This window comes from Balaenoptera borealis (genome assembly GCF_965194805.1).
Source record: "Balaenoptera borealis genome assembly, chromosome: 3".
Taxonomy (NCBI): Eukaryota; Metazoa; Chordata; class Mammalia; order Artiodactyla; family Balaenopteridae; genus Balaenoptera; species Balaenoptera borealis.
The window spans coordinates 10,439,127-10,449,055 of NC_138866.1; the positions used below are offsets into that span (position 1 = coordinate 10,439,127).

The 9,929-nt window shown below is 46.6% G+C and overlaps 1 protein-coding gene across 2 annotated transcripts in view; it reads right to left on the reverse strand.

Annotated features, from left to right (window-relative positions):
- The window catches only part of LOC309625270 (cyclin-Y-like protein 1), a 51,885-nt gene extending 42,003 nt beyond the window's left edge, over nucleotides 1–9,882 (reverse strand). The window contains exons 1-5 of one of the 2 annotated variants that reach the window (XR_014242417.1): nucleotides 6,522–9,871; nucleotides 6,419–6,441; nucleotides 5,937–6,061; nucleotides 5,394–5,543; nucleotides 3,797–4,200 (exon numbers count right to left, since the gene is read on the reverse strand). The gene's annotated coding sequence lies outside the window, so the exon portion shown is untranslated. Of the gene's footprint in view, nucleotides 1–3,796; nucleotides 4,201–5,393; nucleotides 5,544–5,936; nucleotides 6,062–6,418; nucleotides 6,442–6,521 lie in introns of those variants that run through there. The other variant, XM_082384614.1, reaches the window with a different exon arrangement.
- Between the last annotated feature and the right edge of the window lie 47 nt (nucleotides 9,883–9,929).

The following is a 9,929-nucleotide window of genomic DNA, read 5'->3' on the forward strand; positions in this document are numbered from 1 at the left end:
CACTCCCAAACTCGTTCTATGAGGCCACCATCACCCTGATACCAAAACCAGACAAAGACACTACAAAAAAAGAAAATTACAGACCAATATCACTGATGAATGTAGATGCAAAAATCCTCAACAAAATACTAGCAAACAGAATCCAACAACACATGAAAACGATCATACACCATGATCAAGTGGGATCTATCCCAGGGATGCAAGGATTCTTCAATATACGCAAATCAATCAATGTGATACACCATATTAAGAAACTGAAGAAGAAAAACCATATAATCATCTCAATAGATGCAGAAAAAGCTTTTGACAAAATTCAACACCCATTTATGATAAAAACTCTCCAGAAAGTGGGCATAGAGGGAACCTACCTCAACATAATAAAGGCCATATACGACAAACCCAAAGCAAAACATCATTCTCAATGGTGAAAAACTGAAAGCATTTCCTCTAAGACCAGGAACAAGAAAAGGATGTCCACTCTCACCACTATTATTCAACACAATTTTGGAAGTCCTAGCCACAGCAGTCAAAGAAAAATAACAGGAATCCAAATTGGAAAAGAAGAAATAAAACTTATTGTTTTTAGATGACATGACACTATACATAGAGAATCCTAAAGATGCCACCAGAAAACTACTAGAGCTAATCAATGAATTTGGTAAAGTTGCAGGATACAAAATTAATGCACAGAAATCTCTTGCATTCCTATACACTAACAATGAAAGATCAGAAAGAGAAATTAAGGAAACAATCCCATTCACCATTGCAACAAAAAGAGTAAAATACCTAGGAATAAACCTACCTAGGGAGACAAAAGACCTGTACTCACAAAACTATAAGACACTGATGAAAGAAATCAAAGATGACACAAACAGATGGAGAGATATACCATGTTCTTGGATTGGAAGAATCAATATTGTGAAAATGACTATACTACCCAAAGCAATCTACAGATTCCGTGCAATCCCTATCAAAATACCAGTGGCATTATTTACAGAACTAGAACAAAAAACCTGAAAACTTGTAGGAGACACAAAAGACCCCAAATAGCCAAAGCAGTCTTGAGGGAAAAAAACAGAGCTGGAGGAATCAGACTCCCTTACTTCAGACTATACTACAAAGCTACAGTAATCAAGACAATATGGTACTGGCACAAAACCAGAAATATAGATCAATGGAACAGGATAGAAAGCCCAGAGATAAACCCACACACCTATGGTCAACTAATCTATGACAAAGGAGGCAAGGATATAAAATGGAGAAAAGACAGTCTCTTCAATAAGTGGTGCTGGGAAAACTGGACAGCTACTTGTAAAAGAATGAAATTAGAACACTCCCTAACACCATACACAAAAATAAACTCAAAATGGATTAGAGACCTAAATGTAAGACCGGACACTATAAAACTCTTAGAGGAAAACATAGGAAGAACACTCTTTGACATAAATCACAGCAAGATCTTTTTTGGTCCCCCTCTAGAGTAATGGAAATAAAAACAAAAATAAACAAATAGGACCTAATGAAACTTAAAAGTTTTGCACAGCAAAGGAAACTACAAACAAGACGAAAAGACAACCCTCAGAATGGGAGAAAATATTTACAAACGAATCAACGGACAAATGATTAATCTCCAAAATATATAAACAGCTCATGCAGCTCAATATTAAAAAAAAACAAACAACCCAATCAAAAAATGGGCAGAAGACCTAAATAGACATTTCTCCAAAGAAGACATACAGAGGGCCAAGAAGCACATGAAAAGCTGCTCAACATCACTAATTATTAGAGACATGCAATCAAAACTACATTGAGGGCTTCCCTGGTGGCGCAGTGGTTGAGAGTCTGCCTGCTAACGCAGGGGACACGGGTTCGAGCCCTGGTCTGGGAAGATTCCACATGCCGCGGAACAGCCGGGCCCGTGAGCCACAATTACTGAGCCTGCGCGTCTGGAGCCTGTGCTCCTCAACAAGAAAGGCCGCGATAGTGAGAGGCCCGTGCACCGCGATGAAGAGTGGCCCCCACTTGCTGCAACTGGAGAAAGCCCTCGCACAGAAATGAAGACCCAACACAGCCAAAAATAAATAAATAAATTTCTTTAAAAAAAAAAAAAAAACTACATTGAGGTATCACCTTACGCTGGTCAGAATGGGCATCATCAGAAAATCTACAAACAACAAATGCTGGAGAGGGTGTGGAGGAGAGAGAACTGTCTTGCACCGTTGGTGGGAATGTAAATTGATACAGCCGCTATGGAGAACAGTATGGAGGTTCCTAAAAAAACTAAAAATAGAATTACCACATGACCCAGCAGTCCCACTACTGGGCATATACCCACAGAAAACCATAATTCAAAAAGACACATGCACCCCAATGTTCACTGCAGCACTATTTACAATAGGCAGGATATGGAAGCAACCTAAATACCCATCAGCAGACAAATGGATAAAGAAGATGTGGTACATATATACAATAGAATATTACTCAACCATAAACAGGAACGAAATTGGGTCATTTGTAGTGACGTGGATGGATCTACGTCATACAGAGTCTGTCATACAGAGTGAAGTTAAGTCAGAAAGAGAAAAACAAATATCGTATATTAACGCATATATGTGGAACCTCGAAAAACCAGTTTGCAGGGCAGAAATAGAGATACAAGTGTAGAGAACAAGGGGGGAAGAGTGGTGGTGGGGTGTTCTGGTGGGATGAATTGGGAGACTGGGAGTGACATGTATACACTAATATGTATAAAATGGATAACTAAGAAGAACCTGCTGTATAAAAAAATAAATAAAATAAAATACAAAAATTAAAAAAAAAAAATAGAGAAGTCACCCTGCTCCTTGTGTGTGTCCTGCCTTGTGGCTGAAGCCCCTGGCACCACGGGGCAGAGCATGCCTGGACCATGTCGAATTGCTGAGAGCTGTTGGGGCTGGCAGGGACATATGACAGGGGCAGGGACTGGGGTGCTGGGGCAGCTGGGACCAGGAGTTCCGGAGATTTCAGGAGTTGCAGGAGTGAGCTCAGCCAGCTCCCCACAAAGAGGAGCCTTGGTCCCAGGCAAGGGAGAGAAGGTACGAAATCAGGCTCAGACCTGCAGTCATTTCTTGAAGTTTGCAGCTCATGGCTCACCATCACCTCTCTCTCCATCAGTACCCCTGACCTGTCTTGAGGGTTTCCGTTTCTGCACAGATGATATTTCCAACAAACTGGCCTTGAAGTTCTCATGCCTCACTTCCAAAGATCTTGAACTCTATGCCACACACACCCAAGGTCATACACTAGGCCCATGCTGGCCACTATAGGAACCACTAGCCATGTGTGCTATTTAAATCTTAGTTAATTAAAATGAAATAAAATTTAAAACTCAGTTCCTCAGTCCCACGGCCCACATTTCAGGGACTCGATAGTCACATGTGGCTAATGGCTACCATACTGGATCACGCAGAGAGCATGCTTACCACCGCAGAAAGGTGTATTGGACGGTGCTGCCCTAGACCCTGTCACTAACAGAAACTGCCCCCTTTCTATTACCAGTGTCCAGCACCCCCCTAGAGACTCCCACCTCCTCCTTGTATAGACTCTGACTCTAATGCAGCCTTCAACCACAATGGGATTTTCAATCTCTGTCCAGGGACACCTCAGAGATACTGAGGGGTCGGTTCCAGACCACCGCAAGAAAGCGAATATCACGTGAAGTTTTTGGTTTCCACTGCATATAAAAGTTATGTTTATACTATACTGTAGTCTACTAAATGTGCAATAGCCTTTTGTTTAAAAAGACAAGGAGTATACCTTAATTTAAAAATACTTTATTGCTAAAAATGTGAACCAATATCTGCCAATGCTAGGTTGCTACAAACCTTCAACTTGTAAAAAACGCAGTATCTGCAAAGTACGATAAAATGAGGTCTGCCCATATTAGTTTCCTGAGGCTGCTGTAACCAACTACCACAAACTGTGTTGATTCTCTCATGGTCCCTCACAGTTCTGGAGGTCAGAAGTCCAAAATCAAGGTGTAGGCAGGGCCAGGCTCTCTCTGAAAGCTCTAGGGGAGGATCCTTCCTTGCCTCTTTCTAGCACCATTGTCTAGGGGTTGCCAACAATCCTTGGCTTGTGGCTGCATGACTCCAATCTGTCTCTGGCTCCACCACTGCCACCCTAGTCACCATCACCTCTATGGAAAATGTACGGCAGTTCCTGAGAAAATTAAAAATAGAAAACCATATGATCCAGCAATCCCATTTCTGGATATATATCCAAAGAAATGGAAAGCGGGGTCTTGAAGAGATATTTGCACCCCCGTGTTCACAGCAGCATTGATCACAATTGCCAAGAGGCGGAAGCAACCCAAGTGTCCGTCAACGGATGAATGGATGATCACCATGTGGTATACACACACAATAGAATATCATTCAGCCTTACACAGCAAGTTCTGACAGACAGGTGAACCTTGGGAACCTTATGCTAAGTACAATAAACTAGTCACAAGAAGACAAACACGGTATGATACCACCTCCGTGGAATTTAGATTAGATTAGTCAAATTTATAGAGCCAGAAGGAACTGTGGTTGCCAGGAGCTGGGGGCAGGAGGATATGGGTAGTTAATGTTTAATGTGTACAGAGTTTCACTTTGGGCAGATGAAGAGAGTTCTGGAGGTTGGCTGCATGGTAATGCGAAGACAGTCAACACTACTGAACTGCACGCTGACAAATGGTTACCTTGGTAAATTTAATGCTGTGTCTATTCTATGCCCCCCCCCCCCCCCCCGAAAATAAAACAAAAAGCCTGTGTCTTTTGCTGCCCTGGCCCCAGGCTAGCCCCACCCTTACACGTGACACTGCTCTGCGAGGGTGTGTCCTGGGTGGACTTTAACAACCAGGCCCTGGGGCATCACGGGAGGAGCGAAAATGGAGAAATGGTACTCACCCGCCTTGGGTGCTATGGGGCCAAAAGGTCGGGCACGGCCAGTGGACTTAACCGGCAAGGAGCCGTGCCTGCGCCTGCGCCTGCGCCTGCCGGCTGCCCTGGAGCCTGAGCAGCGCCTGGGTCCCTCCTAACAGAATCTGACCTGGCTCTGGGAAAGCCCTGAGAGGGACCTCATCCTACCCTGTGCTTCAAAGCAAACCATTCAAGGCCCAGAGAGGGCAAGTGACTGGTTCTGGGTCACTCAGCAAGTCAGAGGCAGAGCCAAGTCCTGAAGTGTGGCTCCTCTGATTCTAGAGCGTCATTTATTTCATCTCTCATGTATACTGTGCCCTTTTTCTGACAATGTGAGTGTCAGAGCGATTCTATCAGGAACGTGGGCCTGACACTGACAACTCAGAAGGCTGAACTAAGCAGTGGGGAGTTGGGTGAGGGCCCGTGGATTGATGCTCAGGGATCAGTTACCTGCTTTACGGGAGAAATTGCTGCCTCCATCCTTGGGTGGGTCTCTGGGGTCAGAGCCAGATCCATCTGGCCCCTGGGGTGGCCCCTGTGGTGGCTTCCCAGGAGAACCATCAGAGGCCTGGTCGGATGACTGGGAAGGTTCATCCTCCTCTGGAAAAACAAAAAAAAGAGGTGGGGGAGCTCCCAGTGGGGTGGGCAGCTGAGGGACCAGAGGCCCCACACGGCGCCCTCCACCATCTCCCGAAACTCCCAAAACTCTGATGTTGGGAGGGGACCTCAATGGCAGCTGTGCTAAGAGGTGACAAAGATGCTTGGAGGTGAACCCAAGGAGAAGACAGAGGGAGGGAGACCCAGCACCAACGCGGAGCTGGCAGGTTCCAGACTTCACAGAGCAGGAGTGTGAGGCCCAGGAGATTAGAGACCTGATGGGGCACAGTGCACCTGGTGGCAGCTCCAGGCCAGAACCCAGATCCCCTCCGCCCTCGTTCAGGTACCCCAAGCCCTGGGCCACCCCGCCCTCTGGAGCTTCCCTAGGGCACTCACCATCAGAGGGGGATTCCGGCCGGAGGGGTCAGTGGCATCTCCTCCCCCGCTCTCTATGGCTTTAGCTGACATCTTGGAGGCAGTGTGGGAACACTAGGTGCAGAGCCAAGGACACCACTATCTTTCTGAGAAACAGAGTGTGAAAATCAGAAGTGCTCTGCCTGATTTATGATGGACTGGCGGGGGGAGGGCAGGGGCACCTCTCTGTTGCCCCAGACTTGTCCTCTGTCCTATAGGAGCCTGCGGGCACTGCCAGCCTGCCCCCCAAATCTGCACAGACCACAGCTTTTAAAGTTAATAATGACTTTGCTTGGCTCCCTGATCTCCAGAATCCTGTTCACCTCTAATAATCCATCTTTCCCCGCCCACTGCCCACCCAGCCTAAGTCTTAGGGCTTCAGAGTGACCTGGGTTGATACAAGACTGGAGGTTCCCAAAGTCTCCTGGTAAAGGTGGGCTCAAGCCCCTTCCCAGCACACTCACCTCTGGTCACAGTGACAGCAGCCCTGGATGGAAGCAGAGAGGGATACAGTGAGTGGAGTCCTGTTGCTCTCTCCCCTCCCCCACCTCCTACGGCCCTGCCTACCCTGCGAGGTCACTGTCTGGGAAGGAAGAGCAGTGTCAGAAGTTCTGCAGGTAGTGAGGCTGCCGAGGACGCCAGCTGGGTGTTAACGTCCCCTATGTGACTGTGTTACTGTCAGCTTCCCCTTTCATGGCCGTTAGCATTTGCCTTATGTATTGAGTTGCCCCTATGTTGGGGGCAGAAATATTTACAATTGTTATATCTTCGTCTAGGATTGATCCCTCGGTCATTATGTAGTGTTCTTCTTTGTCTCTTGGAAGAGTCTTTATTTTAAAGTCTATTTTGTCTGATATGAGAATTGCTACTCCAGCTTTCTTCTGATTTCCATTTGCATGGCAATCTTTTTCCATCCCCTCCATGCTGGATGACGTCTAAGCCCAAAAGTCCAAGGAGGAAGTGAGTCTATCTCTTCTCAGGCTTGGTGCCAGGTAGAACTCACCTTTGCACGCTAATGCAAGGGTGAGGCCCGCGTGGGTGAGTCTTCCGCGGGAGCGTTATTTCCCCTTTCAAAATCCCTTCTTGGATATGTGACAAATCCATAGTCCTCCTTTTCATAAAACTCGACTGCAATTCTTGTGAACTTTATTTTATATGAGATCGTCCTTCCCCTGCCTGCCATGATTTACAAATTTATAGCACAAAACATTTTACCTTGGCTGACAAATGGCACAGAGCCCTAATCTCACATCTGTAATAAGCAAGGCGGCAGTATGGGTTGCTGGTTAACAGCATGATCTCTGACCAGTGCCTGGGTTGGAATCCTTAGTTGTGACCTTTGGCAAGTGAATTACCCTTGATGTGCCTTAGTTTGGACGCACATAGGCACTCACAAAATAGGTGCTATTATTACATTTACTTCTTTCTGTTCCTTACCCCTGGTGGAATAAGTCTCATGAAAAGTGTAGATTTGTCTGTCATCTTCCCCTGGGTCAGGAGCTCAGTAAATTTTTTTTTTTTAAGATTTTTTTTGATGTGGACCATTTTTAAAGTCTTTAATGAATTTATTACACTATTTCTTCTGTTTTATGTTTTGGTTTTCTGACCGTGAGGCATGTGGGGGATCTTATCTCCCCGACCAGGGATCGAACCTGCACTCCCTGCATTGGAAGGCGAAGTCCTATCCACTGGACCGCCAGGGAAGTCCCAGTAAATGTGTTTTGAATGAAAGAATGAATAAGGAGAAAAAAGGGGAAAGTGAGAATCTCAGTGTGAAGCTGGGGGGAAAAGGAGGGGCAGGAAATGGAAGAAGGGGCAGAATCAGGGGTGGAAGAGGCCTCTGCTTGGAATATGCTTGAATGTCCTGGGAAATGAGGCTTTGTCCCTTGTGCAATACAAGGACATGAGGGACCAGACCTAGGACCTGTCTGTCCCCCACCCCCACCCCTGCTTAGCTTTAGGACAACAGCCCCAAACAGCTCAGCAAAAACTGCTCCAGTTTCCCCTGGGATACTGGGTGACACTGTCCATGGGACACAGAGGGGAGAGGTTTTCACAGCAAGGTTGCAGGAGCCCCTCCTCCACGTCACTTGGTATCCAATCTACTTTCCTGGCAGAATTCAGGGCATGAGGGACATCCCCCTCCTGGAGAAACAGGCCTATTGGTTTCTCTGAATTTCCTGTCACTAGAAGACAGCTAGAAAGACAACCTATGGAACAGTAGAGATTGGTACCATCAGACCACATGTGACATTAAAAACACCACAAACAAGGGTAAGAGACATGGAATCTACTGAGGGGAAGAAAAAAAAAAAAACCCAATACCCTTTGCATCACTAGAATCCCCAATGTAAAGAGAGTTCTTATGAAACAGTTTTTCAAAAGAACTGTCTTTAAAAAGGAACTCAGATTAGAAGAGGTGGTTCCTAAAAAAAGAATTATACACGGCCAATAAATATTTGAAAACGTGTTCAATCTTGCTAATACTAAAAATCATTTTTAAGAGATAACTTTGTGCGTGTGTGTGTGTGTGTGTGTGTGTGTGTGTATGTGTTCCATGCATCTATTAGTCAGGGTTTGGCTGCAGATAACAGAAGTCACTCTAGGTAACTTAAGCAGAACAGGTTTTTTGGGTTGTTTTGGTCGTGCAGCGGTCTCCATGGGTCACCGACCATGGGACCGGCCTCTGTCTCGGCGGCCTGAGGAGCCTGAGGGCCCTTGGGGTTCTGGGAGCCTGGGTCCCTCAGTGATGACAGCTGGGCAGCGTTTGGGGACCTGGCCCTGCGGGCGCCACCAGCTGAGATCTGCCTCCTTAGCGGGGCCTGGGCACTGGCGGGAGGACCCTGACCGGCTGCTGGACTAAGGCTCCCGGGCAGGGTAACCTGTCTGCACAGGGAACCCCTCCTCTTAGGCAGTGCCTGGACCTCGAAGGGTGAAAGTTGTGCCTTGGGACCTTGCCCTTCCTTGTCAGAACAGAGAATAACATTTGTTTGGTGGAGGCTAACAGGAACATGGTAATCTGACTGTGACCTGACCTCAAGAACAAGGGATGTGACACCAGCAAGTTTGCAACCACTAACCACGCCCCTCCCTCACCTTTCCTATAAAAGGGCTTTGCTGAAAGCTTGGGGAGTTCTGGGTTTTTAAGGCATGAGCCACCCGTCTCCTTGAAGGGCCCTGCAATATACCTTTCTCTGCTCCAAACTGACGTTTTGGTATTGTTTGGCCTCACTGTTTGTCAGGCACACAGACTTGCCTTCCGTAACATGACCTCTTCCTTGGGTTTGATAATTTGCCAAAAGGCTCACAGATCTCACGAAAGCACTTTACTCACCACTACTGATTTATTACAAAGGATATTAAAGGATACAAATGAACAGCCAGATGGAAAAGTACCTATGAGGAAGTCCGGAGCACAGGAAGTGCAGTCCCCGTAGACTTCAGGCACCAGTTGGGCACAGACTATGCCACCCAGACTCTTGGGGACACACTGGCAAGTTCCTCCAAGAAATGAGTTAAGCTGTGTCCCATGGTGGCTCCAGGGTGGTCGGGAGGCTCACTCGACCTAAGCTTGGTGAATTCCCCCATTGTCCTTTAGGACTTCCCAAAGTCACCGGACATAGAGACAGTGCGTGGGAAAGGTTTCCCAGATGGTCTGGTGATCCCCACATCGAAAAAAAGATTAACTACCGTGAAGCTGATTTCTCTGCATATAACAAAGGACCCAGTTTAGCTTGATTATTGCAGGCAGCCCGACCTTCCCCAACCATCAGTGAGCAACAGGCGAGGCATGAAAACCTGCGGAAAACAACACCTCCAATACAGGCTGGTTGAGTTGTAAATTAAATGCTAAAACATTTGCGAGGCTCCAGGCACACAGCCAGTACGTAAACAGCCACTGCGCTAAAACCAAAGCAAGAATACAAGAACTTACGTTCCCACACATGAGCTAGAACAGAGCCCCTTCAGAGGAGG